Genomic DNA, 21408 nt, shown 5'->3' with positions numbered 1-21408 from the left:
GTTAATTCTTTAGTTAAATATCACTTATTATACTGCATGCTTGTGTTGGAATTTTGAAAGTATGCATAGCTTCCTTTAGGTTTGATATTATGAGGAAGGCAACACCCCAACAAGATTATGATTTTTGCCTTCTTTTTAAGAGTTCCCATTTACAACACCTCTCTTTCAGTGGTGGAACTTTTTCTGTACATTGTATGCACATGTGTGTGCACACCCCCACACGCAGCTTTTCCACCCTTTATCTGTTGCAAAATGTCTAGTTATAAATGACTGAGTTTATCACTTTGAACCAGCAAAGTTACAGATAACAGGACAATTCCAATAATGATTATCCAAAAAAGAAGCCACTCTATTTTACTATGCCTGTCCCCATCTGCTTTGCTTTCCTTCTTGCTTAATACCTCAAGTCCGAATATCTGCACCATAAAACATGGGGGATTTAAAGACTATGGGAGGCTCCCTTTGAAAAGGACTCCAGAGACAGCCTTTCTAATCCGGGATACTTGAGCCGGATGGGATGAGATTGCAAAAGGGATGTGAAAAAGCAATTTGATGAACAACTTCAGGGAAATAAACATGAAGAAAGACACTTACTTTTCACTGTGCGGTTGTGCAGACATATGTTAGTTTGGAAGAGAACAGGAATGGCAGTGTAAGTAAATAAACAAACCCGATGAGAAGCTACGGTTCTTGAGCCATCCCAGAAAAGAAGTGCTAGATGCAGTGGGAAGGAAAAACTTGTCAAGGAATAAGCTCTGCTCAGAGGAAACATAAGGAAAACATTAAATAAAAGAGGAGAGTATTCTTTCTCTCTTGATGCTGTGCTTTAGAATAACTTTTTCCTGATCCGTGTTACCATCATATTAAATGTGTGTTTACTTGCCTGGCTGAGTTTTACATTCCCTCAACTGTCTTAGAAGCTTATGGAAAGCATGCCATGGCATATTTTCTGCAACATAGTACTTTTTTTTTTCTTCAAACAAGAAAGCAGCACTTACAGAAGCCTGTGGCTGCCAGTGGATTTCAGAACTCAAGCCTAAAGAAAGTTAAAAACCATAGGCTCAGCATAGAGGTCAACGTTTGCTTATTTTTCTCTAAAACACATTAGTTCCAGGGAGTTTTGGATAACCAGGAGACTGGGAGGCTTGGGCCAGGAGAATAGAATAGCTTTGAACAAAGGTAGGAGGCTAAGCATATCCAGACTAGTTACTGCAACTTCTCATCTCTCCTTCCACTTATTCCAACCAGGCAGTGACAACAGTGACAAGTTATTTTTATCCATTGCAGCAGTGGCACTCTAAGGAAAGAAAATGATTGTCATATTGTTGAATCTATACTGCAAATATGTGAAAGGGGGTGTGCTCCAGAAAGAGAGAGCAAGCCCAATAGGTTGGAAAGGGATATAACTAGTAGTGATGAGAGATGTTTGGCAAAGTTGGGGCTGACATCAGTCATTATACCACAGAGCGAATATGCAGATTCTGAAAATGCGCAGCTCTCCAGTTACTCAGATCGTGAGGCATCTGAGTCAGTAAGTCAAACAGGGTACTGCTGGCGGGGTGTGTGTAACTGATGCAGCTAGAAGTCGTCCCTGAAATACAGAGTGGGGAGCAGCATTTAAACGCCATTGAAATTAGTACATGAAGGAAAACTACTATTTTTAGAGAGAGAAAGAAAGGAGACAGAATTATTGTAGCAATTTAGAAAGTGATTATATGGTTATATAGCATTAAGAAAATGAGTAAATCAAGACCCATGATGGATTCCTTTCTGTCAACAAGAAAGAATGTTCTTCCTCCCAGATGAAGTTATGGGACATTTATGTAATTGTGGCAAGCACCATCTGGTATGCCTATGTTTAAAACTTCTTTCACAAATCAGTTGATTGCTGGGCTTACTTAAAATGTGAATATCCAATAGTACTCAATATGAAGAATTTAACAGCTCAGAAAACATTGCATGATCATGGAGGTTTAATAGAAAGAGGCTGTATGTTGTAGTAAGAGAGCACTAAATTGTGGATCTGGGGATCAAGGTGAGTCCTTGTTTTGTACTTACATTGTTGTGTATCAGATTTCTTCATCTGAAAAATGAGGAAATTGAACTAAACTATTTCCAAAGTCCCTTCAGCTCTGACAGTAATGGAACTATTTCTAAGAAAGAAAGACAGACTTGTAATTGCAAATGTCAGAGCTATTTCTAGTTGTGTGACATCACAGCTTTTACTTACAGAATTGTGTTTAATTGAATAGGTCCAGATTTAGAAATCTGCTTTCAAACTTGTTGATTTTCTGGAAATGCCTAATCCATTACAAGAATCCTAGATGACTCTGGCCCAGCAAAGATAAATTCAGGACACGTTCAATCTGTCTAGATGTCTGCAGACTTTGGGACAACAAGAAAGAACAAATTATAAACTCGAGATTCTAGGCAGAGTCCTACAGAGTGTAGGGAAAAGGACTTCTGCATCTCATAAAGAGAGCACTCATTTAGACCTGTTTGTAGGAATCACAGATGAGGGAGGAATGTGGATCTCACTAAGAGCCATTCTTTTTATGTTTGTATTATTACTTTCTTTTTTTTGGAATAAAAAGTTGTAAATAAAAGTCAAATTTTATTTTTCCTATTCTTATCTTTGGATGAGGATTTATATCCATGTACCCTTCATCCCAGGAACCTCTTCTGAAGGTCAGCAGTGAAGCTTGAGTGGTTGTGGTCATAGATTTAGGTTGAAGGGTTACTATCAAAGACATGAAAGTATAGGATGTAGGCCGGGCATGGTAGCTCACGCCTGTAATTCCAGCACTTTGGGAGGCTGAGGTGGGCGGATCGTGAGGTCAGGAGATTGAGACCATCCTGGCGAACACGGTGAAACCCCATCTCTGGTAAAAATACAAAAAATTAGCCAGGTGTGGTGGCACATGCCTGTCATCACAGCTACTTAGGAGGCTGAGGCAGGAGAATCGCTTGAACCTGGGAGGTAGAGGTTGCAGTGAGCCAAGATTGCGCCACTGCACTCCAGCCTGGGCAACAGAGCGAGATTCCATCTAAAAAAAAAAAAAATGTATAAGATGTAGAGTGCCAGATGAGGGATAATACCAATGAGTAATTTTTGTAGCTTCTTTTACATGTATTATCTCAAAACTTCCTCAAAACATGGTCTCATAGATGAGACAACTGAATCCAGAAAGATAAAGTTATTTGCTTAAGCTTATAAGATTCTGGCTATTTCGTATTACCCCCAAATCTGTTTTCTCTGCCCTCCCTGTCCCCCAGGAAGTTGACTTCCATAAACTAAATCACCAGAACTCCTTTCCCCTGCTTTCCAGTTAAGTTCAGGCCTAGGCGGGGGTACCTGAGGGTGATCAGATCATGGGAAGGAAAAGTGATGCCACTCCTTCCCTGCTTTGGCATCATTTGCCACATCCTTCAGGAGGCTACAGCCCTGTCATGCAGTCCTTTTTCTGTGGCTCTAGCACTCAAGTAGGTTTCAGAATCACCATTTACCCTCCCTGACTCCTCGGGCTTAGGGATAGAAATGGCTTCCCCGTCTTCTTAGTTCCTTGGTGACCCAACATCTCCTCTTGGTTTCTTCAACCCTGTCTGCACTATAGAAAATGGCCATTTTATAAAAGTATCTTTCAAAAATTCTTGTTGGGTCCCTAAGTGACACAGAAGTGTTAGTGCTTGGACTTGTGACCAGGTTGTCTGATTTAATGCCAGTGCCCTTCCTACTATGTGGTCCTGCCTTTCCAGAGGAATGCACTCTGATTAAAACTAAGTTGCATGAAGGGAGAGGGTCAGGGTATGTTACAAGCCAGGAAGGCTTGTAAAGTATGGAAGTGGGCACACAACAAACATCAGAGCAAGGTCCTGGGCTAAATCGCCATGAATAACTAGAATCAGAATGGCAGAGAGTAAAGCAAACTTCATGTTCAAACTTATAGCCAAGCACTCAGAAACAAGAAGTCACAGGAAAAGAAAGAGCAAGGGAGTCAAGAAACAGCAGCAACAAAAGCTGGCATTGATGTTAAAGCATGGTTTGACTAAGTCACTTTTTACTTATTTTTTCCTGGTAGGTCCAAAATGAGCCTTGCACAATCCACGGTAAGGGTAGTTTATTGGAAAGCATAGTGAAAGATGGAGCTAACCTCAATGTGCCATCCATTCATCCCATGAATATTTGTTGATGGTGCCTACTATGGGTAACTCCAGGCTACACACTGAAGCAGAGTTTTATGCGTGGCCTTTAAGGCAAGAACAGTGAAGGAATTACATGAGGGGTTGTATTGGTGCTCAGATGAAAAGCAATGCTATGGTTTATGACAGAAATGAACTGGACACACCCAGCAACAAGCTTTAGGAAGTACTTCTTCAAAGCTGCCATATTCATAAACAAAACAGAACAAAAACCTCCTCCACCTGTATTCGTACTATCATTTATGGTTTATGTTTGTTACTGCTGGTGCCACTTTGGGTAGCTACTTTTGGTCATCTGGCTACTTTTATTTCGGCACTCACTGAACATGTGACAACCTCCATGCTAGGTCCAAGATACAAAACTAGGGACACTAGGCCCCTGCCCTCAAGGTGAATACCCTCAGTGAAGGAAGCAGGCACATAAACCATATGGTAACTGCTGTGTCATAAGGGCTCTGCAATGTGTTGTGGGGAAAGGAAGAGGAACAATACTTGAGGGGCAGTGATGGTGGTGAGGAAAGAGATAAATTCTGCATCTAAGATAATGCAGATTTTAAAGAACTAATGGTGAATCTTAATGGGGATAAGGAAGGATCCCTCCTTTTGCTTTAGACTGGCCCTGATTCAGAGGCAGGGGGGCAAGCTCCTTTTCTGCCTTGCTTTGAGGAGGTCAGTGGTCATGGTTGGCTACATGTTTGCTAGGGAGGCAGCCAGACTCCAAGAGCTGCATCAGGCTTCCTCCTTCTCCAGCAATTCCTGTGGCTCAGTGGCGATCCTGTGGGAGTGTAGTTCATGGCTGATACCTGTGTGGGGGTTTGTGTGGGTTAATGATTTGACCGGTTTACTGTAGTGAGAATGTGGGCAGATTCCTCTCCTGTGAGAAAGATGACATTTCATTTCCCCTATTCCTACAAGTGTTTGAGAACGTTTAGGATAACTACCAAAGAAATGGGGGTTGGCCTTTGTAAGTGTCTGGCTGTTCCCATTCTCTTGCCCCAACTCCATGCCAAGCACTCTCCATACATTCTGGTATTCTTTTGGAACATGTTCTCCCCACACAGTGTTTTGTGCACCCATCCTTATCAAAAATCTCCTGCTGAGGCTCATCCCTTCTTCTTTCCAGCTCTCCCCACCCTAGAATTTCCGTACTTTGAACTCTAATCCTTGCTCACTAATGATAAAGGACTGGTTTAGCTCTGCCCCTCTCTCCTTCTCTTCCCCCATATAATCTTTTCTTCCCAGAAACATATTTTGATTTCACTTTGGCCTGTAGGGTATGTCACAGTTGTGGGGGGTTTCAAGCCATTATGAAAAAGCTTCGGGTGGCTCGTGGTCATGATATTTTTCCAATTTGGCAGGTGGTATTCTGTATTTGTAGATAACATTGTCTCACTGAGAAGTATTCTGCAGGAAGATAGAGGACAACAAAGGACTTTCTTTCCAGGGAGCTTGTATCAGTTATGCATTGCTGTATAACGAATCACTTCTAAACTTAGTGGCTTAAACTATCAACTGTTTATGGCTTCTCGCAATTTTGTGTGTTGACTGACTCTCCTGCTGGTCTCTCCTGGGCTCTCTCATATGCTACATCTGGCTGTCAGGTCAGCTGACACGGCAGAGATAGCAGGCCTCTCTTCCCAGGTAGTATTACATCCCAACAACATGGAGCTCTCTGGGTTCCAGAAATGTGAGACAGGAAGCTGCAAGGCCCCTTGGAAGTCCTACAAATATCACTTCTACTGCATTTTATTGACCAAAGCAAGTCAAAAGACCAACCTAGATTCTAGAATTTACCCAATAGACTTTATCTCTTGATAGGAGGAACTGCAAAGAATTGTAGGCTATTTTAAATCCACCCCAGAGCTAATGGGCAGGTTATTAACCTCTGTATAAAGTCAAGCGTGGAGCTCTTTGGTCAGTCAGAAAGTTGATACCTAATGGAAGCAAGAAAGCAAAACTGAGGTTTACCCTATACCCTATCTGACCACCTATACAGAGTGTTTGGTTCTAGATCAGTTCTTTCTCTGAATTGAGTTTTAATTCTAGACTTGAAGCCTTACAATATCAAAGCAGTACAAAGGTCCAGGCCGTTGCTGGGACAAATTTTCAGCTTTGGGTACATAAATAAGAAGCAATTATGGTTTGGAACTCATAGAGAAAAATCTTTGCAATGTTCTCATCTTGGGGGAGGTCACAAGTGTTTTTCTTCAGCCTGTTATTTCCTTCCCTTTTCTCTTGTCTTAAGAGCTAGGATAGTATTCGTTAAGGTTTGTGAATATAATATAGACATCTTCTCATTGAAAAGAATCCCAGTGAAAATGCCTCCTTGCCAGGAGGCCTTCCTTTTGTCTACTAAAATTTGCAGCAGAACTTATCATTTTAGTGCATAGAAACATGAAGCACTATCTCATTAAATTCCATAATTCTAAGATTTAATGACATGAGGTACAATCATTTTGCCCTACAACATAGATTTACCTTAAGTGTTTAGGAAAGGAGGCAATTTAACTAATGGATTTACTTCCTCACTGTGACTTGATTCTCTGATTTAGTTAGGAAAGATATATTGGGTTTTCATGAGTTTTTGGTGAATTTTCACCATTATGATCATAAGAATCAATACTTTTTAAAAGTAACATTGTAAATTATATACAATATGGCATCTTTTGTCTTTTTAAAAAAATACACGGTACTATGGTTTGAATGTGCCCTCTGCCAAATTTATATATTGAAACTTAATCTCTAATGTGATTGTATTCAGAGGTAGGGCCTTTGGTGGGGTGATTAAGTAATGAAGACTCCACTCTCACAAATTGGATTCATGCCCTTATAAAAGTGGCTCCAGGAAGCTCCCTTTGCCCATTGCTCCATCTGAAGACACAGCAAGGAAGTGCCATCTTTGAAGCACAGAGCAAGCTCTCAGCAGACAATGACTCTGCTGACACCTTGATCTTGGACTTCCCAGCGTCCAGAACTCTAACGAATAAACTTATGTTGTTTTATAAATTACTCAATCTAAAGTATTTTGTTGTGGCAGCCCAAATGAACTAGTATACTAGATATTCAAGGACAGCCTGGTTTCCAAAAGTCGACTAATGCCTTGAGGATTTCTCCTCCAAATAATTATATTTGTATGTATAGCTTGCTTTCTCTCTGTTCATGTATATTTGTATTTTTCCTCTACTTGTTTTTTAGCATTGTTAAAATTATTCACATCAATATGTATACTACTTGAAATCATCACAATTAGAAGTTTATTTTAAATGCAAATATTTCCAAGAAAGTTAAGAATGGGTGAATTATTTTAGTTAGATTGTTTCCTTCTGAACACATCTCTGAAATGTGACAAGGAGAGAGGGTCTGACCTGTTTAGGGGCATTATGAACTGTGACTATGAGGGAGACCTGTGTCTGTAAGGACACTGAGTAACTAAGGGAGGTGGAAAAGTGAGCGTAGAAGCAGAAGTTGCAAGAAAAAGCAGCAGCAAAAGGAGTGGTGTGAGTGTGCTAAGGATGAACTTAGTAAAAGGATACACTAGTTTTCTAGAGATAGTTTTATGAAGTATTAAAATTTGACACATTATGGCAACCTCCTAAACATAGGAGGAGACTGCATAAAATATTATACATAAATTGTTCTCAAAACAATGACATAAATTCACCTGATGTTTGAAATGAGATAGTAAAGAATAAAAATTACCTGGAACCTGCACTAAAGATGGAAAGTGGGTGAGTATGTATTATTGGAATGCAAGGACGTGGGGCAAAATGCATATAGTTTCTTTTTACTCATTTTCTTTTAAAATTTAACTGTTTTCAAAATTGCTATTACTCATACCCGTTAGTGAAGACTGTATGAAAGCATTTTCTCTGCATGACCAACTTCTAAATGCCTCTTTGAGAGAAACTTCAGTGACAACATAGACATGTTTGATTGGATACTAGTACTTATGCTACCTTCTTTTTAAAAAAGTGTCCACATAATAAAAATGTTTTGTTTAATATATAGCCCTGAAGTTTCATATTCTAGATTGATAAATTTGCGGGTATTAGTTTTTAAAACGTTAAGTGGACATATTTTTCATTCACTGAAAATTGTGTTGCCTTACAGTTATTCTCTACCTATCGAACCAAGGTCATTCATTGTTTGGTGGTAACGGGCGATAACTCCTAGACCACAATTTCACTATTTTGCTTTGAGTCTCAGAGCTGCCTTCCTTGAATCCCTAATAGTTAGTCTTGCCACGGATTTGTTGAGAGAAAGAGATTTCTAAACTCCAAGTTTCCTTTATATATACCAGCAAAGTTTTGGTTCCAAATACGCAGTTTCACGGAAAGCCACAGTGTAGTGAGGAATCAGGACTGTAAAAAGTGCCCTTGTCAGAAGGAAGAGGAAGTGAAGAACCTTTCTGGAACTGGAGGAAAGAGTGGGAGTGTCAGAAAGAAATCAGACTCTAGTCTCCTCTTGCCAGTTGATTATTCATATCTCTTTTTATATCGAAGGAGTAGAAGAATTATGCACCTTTAGGGCCTTGTGTAAGGTGTTCATAGAGAACTAATAATCAAAGGTAGAAGATGAACTAAAATCACCCCTGTGCTTGTAGAAATGAATATAATTGTTCAAAGGCAGATCTGCCAGGGGCCAGAGACATCTTGCACAACTCTCAAGTATGAGTGAAAAGTGCTCAAAAAACTTTTCCCTGCAGTGTTGGCCCTGGCATGGCATTGTGTGGAAGACACGGGGCTGTTCAGCAAATCGTTCTGTCTCTCCTCAACCCGTTTTCTGTAGACATGCAGAGATTGCATTTCCATGCCTCTCCCTGTCCCTTTTTTTTTTTTTTTTTTTTTTTTTTTTTTTTTTTTTTTGAGATGGAGTCTTGCTCTGTTAACCAGGCTGGAGTGCAATGGCGCAATCTTGGCTTACTGCATCCTCTGCCTCCCGGGTTCAAGTGATTCTCCTGCCTCAACCTCCAGAGTAGCTGGTATTACAGGTATGCACCACTGCGCCCAGCTAATTTTTGTATTTTTAGTAGAGACAGGGTTTCACCATGTTCCCCAGGCTGGTCTTGAACTCCTGACCTCAGGTTATCCACCTTCTCCATCCTCCCAAAGTGCCTGTTACTTTTAAAGTTAGGTGGGGATGTATAAATTGAAAGAAATGAGACAGAAGTGAGATTAGTCACTTGAAGATAAAAGTTTGAAGAACCAGGGTTGAGTTTACCACATTCTCTTTCTAGTGTTGTTGTGATCATAGAAGCATAAGACAGTGTGAAGTCTTTGTCAGACAAGGTCCTTGAGTGACTATGAACAGCCCCCTCGCTCCCTGCCCATTGCTGACCTATGTTAGACACAGCATGAATGAGAAACACAATTTTGTAGTTATCGGGCCACTGAGATTTCCCTTAAGTCAGCTTCCATATATTTCAGTCAGAATAGTTCCTTGTCTATATAAATCAGGACATGTGTGCAGAAGGGGAATAAAGAAGAGACAAATAAACAATTTCCACTGAAATACCAAAGCAGGAAATCATGGATAATTTACAGAGTAAGTTCAATAGATTCTTATTGATAGTGTGCAAGAGTGAACGAAAAATGGAGCAGCTGAGTCCGCTGGAATAAGATATATTTGCTGTTGCTGAATTCATAGATATTTAAAAGTTAAATACAGAATGAATTATTTTATGTCCATTGTTGAAGAATGATTATCTTTAATACCAAGTTGAGAAACATAGAACTTGAAGGGTCCTTGACAAATCAGTTAATCTTTCACACTTGGCAAATATTTCAGTCTGAGGCCACAACTCCTTTCTTCCAAAGTGCACTTTATTGATATGATCTTGGCACTCTGGACCACTGACTCTAAGGAGTTTCAGAATTCTTTATGTAAAGGGCTGCATGCAGTCACTGTCAATGGATGGGAGCTGGAATACAGTAGAGAAAACTGTTTGAAACCTGAACCTGAGGTAGGAGAATATTTAAAGCATCCTTGAGAGACAAAGATGTATGCTGTTTGTAAAGACTTTTTAGGGAAAGAAATTTCCCTCTTCTTTAGAAGCTTTAAAAAAGGTAGAACAAATTTTGTTTCAAAAAATATTTTATTTCCCTCTAATGGCAGGTTATGGCAGTGTAAGTTTTCTGTATCGAAGTAAAATTTCAAAAGCAAATTGGAATCTTTGTCTAGAAACTGGAAAAACTTTTGATTTTTAAGAAAAAGAATCTAGTTTAATTTGACTTATGAAATTCATAGAATTCTAGAGCTGGAAGTACTCTCAGAGATCGTTAGAATACATTATTTTATTTTGAATGAGACCTAAAAGATTAAGTGACATGCCCAAGGCCCTACTGGCAATGCTGAGACTAAAAGCCACTCCTCATTACTAGGATATATTTTATTGCACCACCATTCTGAATGCTGTTTCATTCAGCATTCAGTGTTTAATTAGTCATTCTACTTTAGAAATCCATATCCTTGTTTTGTATCAATTGAATCTGAGAACAACTCATTTATTCACCAATCATTCATTCATTCATTCATTCACTCACATTAATTGAACATTCCCTTGGTGCCTACCTTCTTTGGACATTGTCCTTAATCCTCATTATCATTTTAGACTAAGAACACTTAATAAAGTTTAAAACAATTGTGAATTTAGCCATTTCCTGGGGTAAAACACTTTAATTCTGCTTCTTTTAATAATTCTTCATTGACTTTCATATACTTCTTATTGCAAAGTTTAGGGTTAAGTAAGTTCTGAATGTACTAGAAAGAAGATCTAATATTTCTGCATTTATTTTGATTAAAAATATTTATTATTATAACTAGAGAACTCCTTATGGATTTGTTATACAAACTGACCCTAGGTTTTTTTTTTTCAGTCATAATTAAGGAAAAAAATAACCTGCTTAAAGTAGTAAGGCAATGCATTTATATATTATCCTATATTGGCACTGCTGAAATTTATTCATTTCTTTCCAGATTGATGCAATGTATAAAAATCCCTTGGATTCTACTCTAACACTGCCATCAGTGAGCATGCTGAGTACCTACTATGTGGGCAATAAACATAAATGTGTTAAATGTAGTGACAATAACACCAAAAAAAAAATGAAGGGCCCAGGTCTCCAGGAGTGCATAACTAAGTCATGAAGAAGACCTAAAGAAATAGATTAGTAATAAAAATGCTATTCTATTTATGCCTTTATTACCAAAAAAAGAATCACTCTTAAACTACCAAGAAAAGAGAAGAACTAAGTCAGTTTAGTTAAAATACCAGTCTTTAAAGACTTGAGTCAGGTAAGCCAGATTTTGAAGCAAGCCTAAATCTGATAGAGATATAGGGAAATAGCAATTAATATAGGGAGGCATTACTATTTAAGGGAAGGCTTGGGTAAGAAGTCTTCCTCTCTCTTTTGAGTGACCTCTCTCAATTGAATGACCCACTCTCTGCTTAGGTTCCTTCGGAAGGTTCAGTTTCACATTTAGCAGCATTTCCTGAGACCTCGTGTTCCAGGCCCTGTGCAAGGCACTATGGTGTGCCATCACATTTGTTTAACTAGTAGTTCTTCCCTCTAGAGAGGTTGGCAGGTTATTCTCAACCTTTTCTTCCATGCTGTGCATCTTATTCACCCCTGGAATCTAAACTATATAAATAATGTGTGTGTGTGTGTGTGTGTGTGTGTGTGTGTGTGTGTGTGTGTGTTTGTGTGGTGGGGAGAGAGGGTGAGTGAGTGATCAGTAGCTTTAGCTCTGTCTCCATTCCCCAAAATATTCAGTTTAATAGGCCTTGCTACTTATAGGCAGTCCAGAGAGCAGAAGCACAGAGATCATCTGGGTACTCATTAGATATGCACAACATCAGGCCGGGTGCGGTGGCTCACACCTGTAATCCAAGCACTTTGGGAGGCTGAGGTGAGTGGATCACCTGAGGTCAGGAGTTCAAGACCAGCCTGACCAACATGGAGAAACCCCATCTCTACTAAAAAATACAAAAATTAGCCAGGCTTGGTGGCACATGCCTGTAATCCCAGCTAGTTGGGAGGCTGAGGCAGGAGAATCGCTTGAAACTGGGAGGCAGAGGTTGCAGTGAGCTGAGATTGTGCCATGGCACTCCAACCTGGGCAACAAGAGTGAAACTCTGTCTCAAAAAAAAAAAAAAAAAAAAAAAAAAAAAGGAAAGAAAGAAATGCAGAACATTAGGCCCCACCTCCGACCTGCTAATCACAATCTACTCAATCATTTATCCAGGTGACTGAATGCACATTGAAGTTTGAGAACCCTTCATGATATAATCATCTGAAAGAGTTTTTAACAGGACAATTGAGTAGGCTCAATTTCAGCACAGTTAAGTCGGAAAGTCTGGTGACTGGGGTATCTGTGTGGTTTAAACACTCTCCAGGAGATTATAGTGTGCACCCAAGGTTGGGACACACTGCTCTGCTCTTTCCCAAAATGATATATAGATAAAAATTCCACAAATCCCTTGTAAACAAAGTAGATTTCAGAGTCTAGATTCAGGACCTACAAATCAGAAATCCTAATTTCCAGAAAAGAAAGCTGTTCATCTGTATATTTAACGAGCAACTCAGGCTCTATTTCTTTCATCTGGTGACCTTGTGGGAACTCATTTTTTCCTGTATACTTACATCCTTCACCAAAGAACAAGAGGCAGTGGAGTCACAAAGTAGGGAGACAAACATGGAAAGGAAAGAATGTGGGATGAGAAACAGATTCCAAAATATCCAATAGGGTGAGGGCAGAGGTGGATGTGGGACTCAAATCAGCCTGAATCCCTTGGTCACTATCAAGAGCCACTGCTGCACTTAGATCAGTGAATGATTCTCAACAACTCTAAATCTCTTTGTTTGAGAAAGGACTGGTGTTGAAAGGGCCCATTTCAGAGAAGATAACCATGGTTTGCGGGAAGAGAGAGATCAAATCAGAATGGTTGACTTGACTGAGAGTCTTCTGGTTCATTACGAAGAGAATGAGTCAATATTCTGTAGCACTGTGGGAAACTGTCCTTTGGATTCTTTCTTTGCTTATGTGATTCTCAGTTTGAGGAATACCAATTTCGAGAATGTGTAGTCTCTCTACTGGTAAATGTAACGCAAAGGTCAATAACACATTTCTAATACTGGTATTGATTATAATACATTATAATGCATTATAATACATACTCATTGCATTTGTTCAATGTATCTGCTGTCTTGATATAGAGTACCAGGTTGGTTTGAGAAATTAGTTATCATAAAATTATGTAAGTTGTATTTCAAGAATTTTTTGAGACCATGCATTGATTTATAGAATTATTTATAGTTTTATTTATATTTTGCAGTAGGAGAAATACCATGTATTTTAAACGTCTACTTAAAAAATATGTGGGGTACTCTGCTAGGTGCTGCCGATAGAAAATAGAGGATACAGCCTCCACTTCTGAAGTGCTTAAAATTTATTTGGAGTCAGAGGTGTCAGAACTTCTATGCACAAAAAAATAAGTAACAATGGAGCAGTGGATATGTTGACGGACAAATGGGAGATTTGGATGGTAAGTGTTAAAGGAGTTGAGAGTGCTTTTATGCCTGTGGGCATTGTGCTTTGTGCTATCCCTAGAAAACTTGCCAGTGTGAACTAAGAGACTATTTTTTTATTTCATTTCCAATTCTCACTGTAAAACTTTAATGATTATTTAACTTCTCTGAATAATAGCTGAATGCAAATACAATTAAAAAACATATTTTTGGGATTTCCTTTGGTGCTAACTTAAAGGAAGTGTAGAGACACAATAAGTTATCTTTTCTAGTTTGAATATCTAGGGGAATTAAAAGGCCCTAAGATAATTAGCTTTTGTAATATGGACCCAAACTGGATATTTGGTTGATAACTATTTTCTTGCCTTCTCATTCTAGCAAGGAGTTGTGATTTCCCAACAAAGACAGGGAGTTGCAAAACAGCAGGACTTTACTAGAGTTAGTAATTAATTAGGTGCTAAAAGTACCAGAGGCTCTGAGACATAGTGTGTGACTCAAAGGGATAAGAAGCACCCAGCATTTCAAACAAGTGTCACTTAAATAAACAGAAAGTCAAGTGAGTCCCGTCTGTGGAATGGGAAATGGTCAATTGACATCAGGAGCCACCACGCAACTGTGTAATACAATATTATAAGGATTAGTCACTGTATTTTGCAACTTGTGCATGACTGGAAGTTTTTTTCTCAGTTCTGTAGAAGGTGAGCAATTATCTGCCTTGCAGAATTCACAGAAGTCAAAATGAACTCTTAATGCACCATAGTGTTCAAATAAATAACCAGTCCTTCACAGGTTCCCACCAGCATGACTTTCCTCTACCCCTTTAATGTATATTAATCAATCAAGTTAATTATTAATATTATTAGACAAGCTAAAGTACTTTACTAATCAACTAATAGCTGGGGACCCAGGGCCAAGCCAGAGCTTTCATGACTGGGAGGAGCATTACAGAGAGAAAATGAGGTAAGTGGTCATTTTGCCTAAAAGGAAATGTGTTTTTCCTATGGAGTAGAAGAATTCCTGCATAAATACAGATAAGTGTTAAAGTGTTATTCAACTTAAGATTTATGATTTGTTTCCCATATTATTTCCAAGTTTCTTTATGTAACTATTTAAATTTTGAAGTGGTAAGTACTAAACACTGTAATAGGGTCTATCAACATAAGATAGTGGAAGATCATCAGAGCTCACAAATAAATCTATAGGTAAACATTTTGTGTGTGTGTGTGTATGTGTATGTGTGTATGTTTTTTAAAATGTAGGTTCCCTGCAAGAATGGGAAAGAAGAAAAAAGATCTGATGTAACTTGATTATCCTAGAATATTATTCTTATGAGGGATTTCATAAACACTTTTATTGTAATTGATATGTGGTACAGAATGCTGCAGTGTGACATTGAGAACATTTTTGTTACATTGAGTAAGTCTGCCTTCATACTTAATACTTAAATGTATTCAAGTTTTAAGAGTTTAGAAGAATTAAGCATCTCTCTAATTGTGTACTTTTTTTGCAATATGAAATTAATACATGTATGTCTTGCCATAAAGAAACATGTAACTTGCATATTTACAAGTGAATATGTGTTCATCAGAGACACGAGAAACCAGATTTCATTGAATTTGGTTAGTAAACTTTAAATTGTAGACATAAATGTTTCATGACAGGTTTATTTGATTTGATGGCATGTATTAAACGCTAATTCATTAAAACATTATCTGACTCATACTAAAAAAGCTATTACTGCAAATTTGAAATTTTTTTACTTTATATTACAGAACCAGTAGCTAATTACTTTCCTTTAGCGATCTCTGGTCCTGGCACTAGTGGATGAATGAGTTGAAGTTACAAATCAGTAGTTTACTTAACAGAAACATTTTAGCTGTGTCCATTAATAAAGACTGATTATTGTTTTTGCTTTTTTTTCCTTTTTAAGAAAACTTGTAGTTTTTTTTTTTTTTTTTTTGGAGGTTGGGACAGATAGTTTTGTAGCATGAATGTTCCATATTTTAAAATGTGTATTGAGAAAGAATTTACTGGATCAAGTCTTTCCCTTCAACATACTCTAGAGGGAGTCAAATCTAAGAAAGTTATGTTTAATGCATTTCAAGTGCTGTTGGTTTTTTAAAAATAAATTCCTCTTCTTGGTGACAATCTGTTTTGGCCCTCTAAGTTAATAAGGACGCAGTCCAGGAATTGGTTAGAACTAGGATCTAATGAGGCCGAGGTAGAGACTGACTCTATGTGTGAACCATTTAGCCACTTACAGGGAAAATATCCCTTCCCTTGGTCACAGACTGCTTGGGTCAGCATGTGAACCAATGCATACTTAGGCATGAATAGGGAGAGAGTGAAAGGTAGGACGCGGAGTAAAAGAGTATTTATGGGCCAGGAAAAATTACTCCTTCCCGACTGGAATAATAAACTACAATGTGGGTCTCAATAATGCCATTCGTTAGCCATGTGAACTTGGAAACACCTCTTAACCTCTTTGAAATTCAGTGTTTTAATTGTTCTAAAATGGAAGTTTGAGCTAGAAGGTCCCAGGTCTAAGTTTTATGATATTATTTCTATAGAATAAAGTTTATGGTTTGTATAAAAGTGTATCTTGAAGATCTGGGTATGAGCCAGTAACTCCTAGAAAAATCTTGGAAGTCTGGGCTGGGCGCGATGGCTCACACCTGTAATCTCAGCACCTTGGGAGGCCTAGGCGGGTAGATCACCTGAGGTTGGGAGTTTGAGACCAGCCTGACCAAAATGGAGAAACTCTGTCTCTACTAAAAATACAAAATTAGCTGGCCATACATGCCTGTAATCCCAGCTACTCGGGAAGCTGAGGCAGGAGAATTGCTTGAATCCGGGAGGCAGAGATTGGAGTGAGCCGAGATCTCGCCATTGCACTCCAGCCTGGGGAACAAGAGCGAAACTCCATCTCAGAAAAAAAAAAAAAAAAAAAAAGAAAAGAAAAAAGAAGAAAAAATCTTGGAAGTGTAGCATTTTGTTTTTAATATACTTTTGTCCTAAATATTCTTGTATCATGCACAACTGGATTATATGTACTTCTGCCAAATATCTCCTGTACTTTTTAAAACATTTGTTCCTTTATTTGCACTATTTTTTTCACTTGAAGTTTATTCAGCTTCTATTTACAGTTATAGAAATCTTACATGTTCTTTAGACCCAACTCAGCTGATATGAGTGCCATGAAACACTCCTTGTCCCTTCTTAACACTATAAGAATGATTTCTACTTTCTCTGAACTTCATTCAAATTTTGTTGTTACTTTTCTTTTGGCACTATCACTTTCTGCCTTGCCTTATAGTTGTTTTTGGAACATGTCTTACTCATCAATAAAACTCAAACTCCTTAAGGAGATGTGCAGATCAAGGGATCTAAACTTTACATTCTCCATTTTAAGCAACGGGATTTTCTAGTAGTAAATATTCAACACAAATCTGCTGACAAAATCAATAAAAGAATGCTGCTTAAAATAACGATCTAGTTTTTGAAAAATTATTTAAATAGACATGTAGTTCATTTTAGTGAGACCATCGATTGCAGTTCTTCAGACTTTATAGCTTTTACATTTGTGAGCAGACATTTTTAGCAAATTCTCTTTTTAGGAAGGGAGGGAGGAAATATACTTGCTATTATTTCTTTCTGACTTGTACATGCATACTAATTTTAAGAACTCGTACAGCTTCGGTTTTTTTCTTTGGCAACTTGTAGGTTGGTATCTACCTGAAACAGAGTTTGAGTGAATGTTTTTTAAAGATTTTCATACAATTTTTACACAGTTAATTTTCTACAGCCCTTGATGATGAGGAGTAGCCAGCATTTTTCTCATCAGGTATCAATTTCTTTGTATATCTCAAAAGGACCACATCTCCAAATAGAGTTGGATGTGCAATTAGAAATTCTCACATTTAGTGCAAGTATGTGTTAGGATTTTCTTCAATAGCCTCTTAGGTATTATGTAGCTTTTATTTCTATTATGCCTTCTCCCTATCTTCCTACTTTCATTTCTACTTTTTGTTACTTCCTTTCAGCCCACAGTCATACAAGGCATTTATATAGTAGGTGCACAGTGCATAATTTATTTGGTTTAATTCTCTCTGCTCCTTTTCCTTAATCAACACATGGAATTTTATCCAGGGAAAAGAGTCACATGTGGAGTTCATCATCTTCATCTTCTATTTTATCTTTTCTGTATTTCTTTCTTCAAGCAGCTGCCATTTCATTTCTTTTGAGTTTTAGCTTGCACTGTGGAATCCCCTCACTTGGTAATTGCAAAGACTTAAATCTCTGATGATAAATATCAAGTGGTGGGGTTGAAACTTTTGGAAAGGAGGGTCTTGTGCATCATAATTTCCTTCCTTTTTTTCTTCCTTCTTCCTTCCCTTTCTTTTTCTTTTAAAGTCTGGAACTGACGAGTTGATATTTCAAGACTAATATCTTGAAATAAAGAGACATTAATGCCTAAAGTTATTTTCACAACCTAAAACTGAACATATCATAGCTATTATGTTTATCTATCATATAAGGTCAGTGTCAAGATCATTCTTTGGGGAAAAAATTAATGCCATTAAGAATATTCTCCATGTAATCTGTGGGATACTTATAGCCATGGAAAAGTTTCTGGTGATCTTTACTGTTTTTATCCTGGGTGTATGTTTTTTGTTCCTCATATTTTATACGTTTTTGGGTGAAGTTCACACCAAAGAGAGAAATAAAGGAAGAGAAAAATATTAAATAACTATCTTTCATTGTAACTGAACATTTTTCTAAAGATGAATGATATGGACTTTGAAGGAAGATGTATATTTCTAAACTGCAATGATTATCTCAAACATGTACATAGTGACTTTGGAAAATTTGCTAAAGATTCTTGACGTAAGAGAAGAATAAGATAAATTTCATTTATATTAATCTAGAAAAAATTAAAAAATTGAAGGAAAAAAGCTATGTTGGTGCAGATGCAGAGACAGAGAAATAAGGAACTTATATTTACACCTACTATATACCCACAAAAATTAAAAAAAGTAAAAAAATAAGGAACTTAATCATAGTAAATTCTCTTAAAAGTCTTATTTGAATTATTACTGGTGAATTTATCTTGTTGTCTTTATACTTATGTTGAGTCCTGTATCAAGATTTTTAAAAATAAAAAATACAGAAAAGCAAAGCTCCCAGAGGATCCTCTTCATCAACACAAGGATTCATACTCTTCCTCTATTCTTCCTCTCTCCACTCCACTGAAAAATCCCAATGTTACCATGGTTTCTGAGATTTCAAAAATGATACATTTTGCATCTCCCCAATACTAAAAACCAAGGAAGTATCCTAGAATTTTTACTGCTATAGATAGCTTGGATGTTGTTACAAATTACTTATTTATTTATTTATTTTTAATTTTTTGAGACAGAGTTTCACTCTTGTTGCCCAGGCTGGAGTGCAGTGGCGCAATCTCAGCTCACTGCACCCTCTGCCTCCTGGGTTCAAGCAATTCTCCTGCCTCAGCCTCCCGAGTAGCTGGGATTACAGGCATCCTCCACCAGGCCTGGTTAATTTTTTGTTTGTTTGTTTGTATTTTTGGTAGAGATGGGATTTCATCATGTTGGTCAGGTTGATCTCAAACTCCTGACATCAGGTGATCCACCCACCTCAGCCTCCCAAAGTGCTGGGATTACAGGTGTGAGCCACCACGCCCAGCCACAAATAATTTAATGAAACATTTAGGGTCAGACTTTCAGATTGCTCAGCCCTACGCAGAATTTTTTGCATAGACTCTAAGAATATTCATTTATATTTAATGTATGCATATTTGGGCTCTCTTTCTATTGACAGCTAGCAATATTTTGCATTACTAGATGAAAGTAATGTCTTAGTTTGTTCATTGAGAGGTCTAAGAACTGATGAGGAGTGTTTTGCCAATAAATACTTGGATGTTGGTTTATTTATTTGCTTTAATATTATCTATGTCTCCTTGCCTCCTGATGGGGTGTTAATGATTTAGTATAATTGAAACGTATGATCTTTCTTTTTGGTATTTGTTTAATGCCTCATAATTTTGTGCTTCCTTGCAGTCTCTTTTATTTCTCTTATGAACTATATTTTAGTTTTTACTTATTTAGAAATTTGGAAAGTAAGTACCCCATTTTTAATTCTACTAGTGATAAACTTTCATTTAAAAAATTTTAGTTTTATTGTTTCCCTTATTAGTGAAGGTAAAAATATATTAGTAAATTTGTTTAGTTATTCAGTTTTAATTCTGAACTTAGCATATTTACATAATTTAATAAACACATTATAGAATTAAACATTTATGCACCTTCCCGGATTCACTTGGCCCCACCTGCTTCCCAGGGTCTTAGCCACTTTCTCAGTAGAGATCTTTGGCTATGTCACTGAGGAGTCACTTCACCCCAAATATCACTTGCTGTCTCAGGTTACCCTGGCAAGAAGTCAAGATTTGTTTGTTGCCCCTGTAGAAGTGGGACCTGCAGCAGCATCTAAACTGGGCTCAGCTTATCTAAATACCTGACAATTCTGTCTCTCTCCACTGGTTCTGCATTCACAGGAGCACTGAGCATTGGGCATGACATCTGACTATTCAAAGGGTGTGACTAATACAAGCCAGAAACTCAGGGACTTGTGAGGAAGAGTTGACCAATGAAGAATAGGAGATGTGAGGGTTGGTTTTCTAGTCCACTTCCCATCCAGCTCCCAGCTATTCCAAAATGGAGGTGCTCCATATGGCCTGCTATGCTTCCTGTGAGGCTATGCCAGCTTCACACTGACCCACCTTGTTTTTGCTTTTCTGGCTTCCCTGCCTCCGTTTCCTATTTCTCTCACTCTTGCTGCCCTGGGATTGCATACCCTCCACTGAGCCTGCCCATTCTCCCCAACAAAGCAGTAAGAGCCAAGTTTTAACTTTTTTGCTGTTACAAATAATGTCCCCCCAAAATATTTTTACAAATGCTTCTCTATGCTCATGTTCAAATATTTCTTTGGGATAATGAAGTACTATGAGTGGGCTTGCTGGGGGTGAATGTTGCACACATTGCAAATTTTATTTGATATTCCTAAGCCCTGCATCTGCCATCATGTACAGAGTTTTACTGTGACTCATTTTACCTATACTTCCAACAGCACTGGATGTTATAAATTTATACTTCATGCCAAGTTCACATGTGAAAAATAACATTTTACTGTTTTTTAAATTTGTGTTTTCTTAATTCAGGAGGACAAATAGCTTTTTGTTTTTTTACTGGCCACTAAAATGTCTTCTTCTAAAAGATCTCGTTTTTATTATTTTCTTTTGGTAGCGTATGTGCCACACATATGATGAAATATATGGGATTATTTTACTCTCTTTGGCCCTTTGCTACTGAGGTACTATTTTTTAAAAAACATTGGTTTTATAATTGATTATTATTAGCACATGATTATTTTTCTTGTGTTTTCCTAGTTTTACTATCAAGTGGATATTTCAACTTGATTCTATGTTTAATACAACTCAGCACTTACCATCATTTTTCAATATTATCATTGTTCGTTCCTAAGTTCCTAATTTTAGTTAATTCCTTGGTTGCCAAAAAACCCAATAAAAAAACAAGAAATCAAAAATGATCCAAAACAAATAAACAAAAACCAAAACTTTTAAAATATATTTACATTTGGATAT

General features: G+C 37.6%; 1 long non-coding RNA gene across 1 annotated transcript in view; it reads left to right on the top strand.

Moving 5' to 3' along the window:
• Positions 1 to 13585: 13585 nt before the first annotated feature.
• LOC105465567 (uncharacterized) overlaps positions 13586 to 21408 on the top strand; it is a 102936-nt gene continuing 95113 nt past the window's right edge. Inside the window, exon 1 of the long non-coding RNA XR_977623.2 lies at positions 13586 to 13744. This is a non-coding gene — a long non-coding RNA (uncharacterized lncRNA). The remainder of the gene's footprint in view (positions 13745 to 21408) is intronic.

The sequence above is a fragment of the Macaca nemestrina genome, chromosome 5, assembly GCF_043159975.1.
Source record: "Macaca nemestrina isolate mMacNem1 chromosome 5, mMacNem.hap1, whole genome shotgun sequence".
In the NCBI taxonomy this organism is placed as follows: Eukaryota; Metazoa; Chordata; class Mammalia; order Primates; family Cercopithecidae; genus Macaca; species Macaca nemestrina.
Note: the sequence above shows the minus strand (reverse complement) of the source record. Positions and strands in the feature narration are given on the sequence as shown.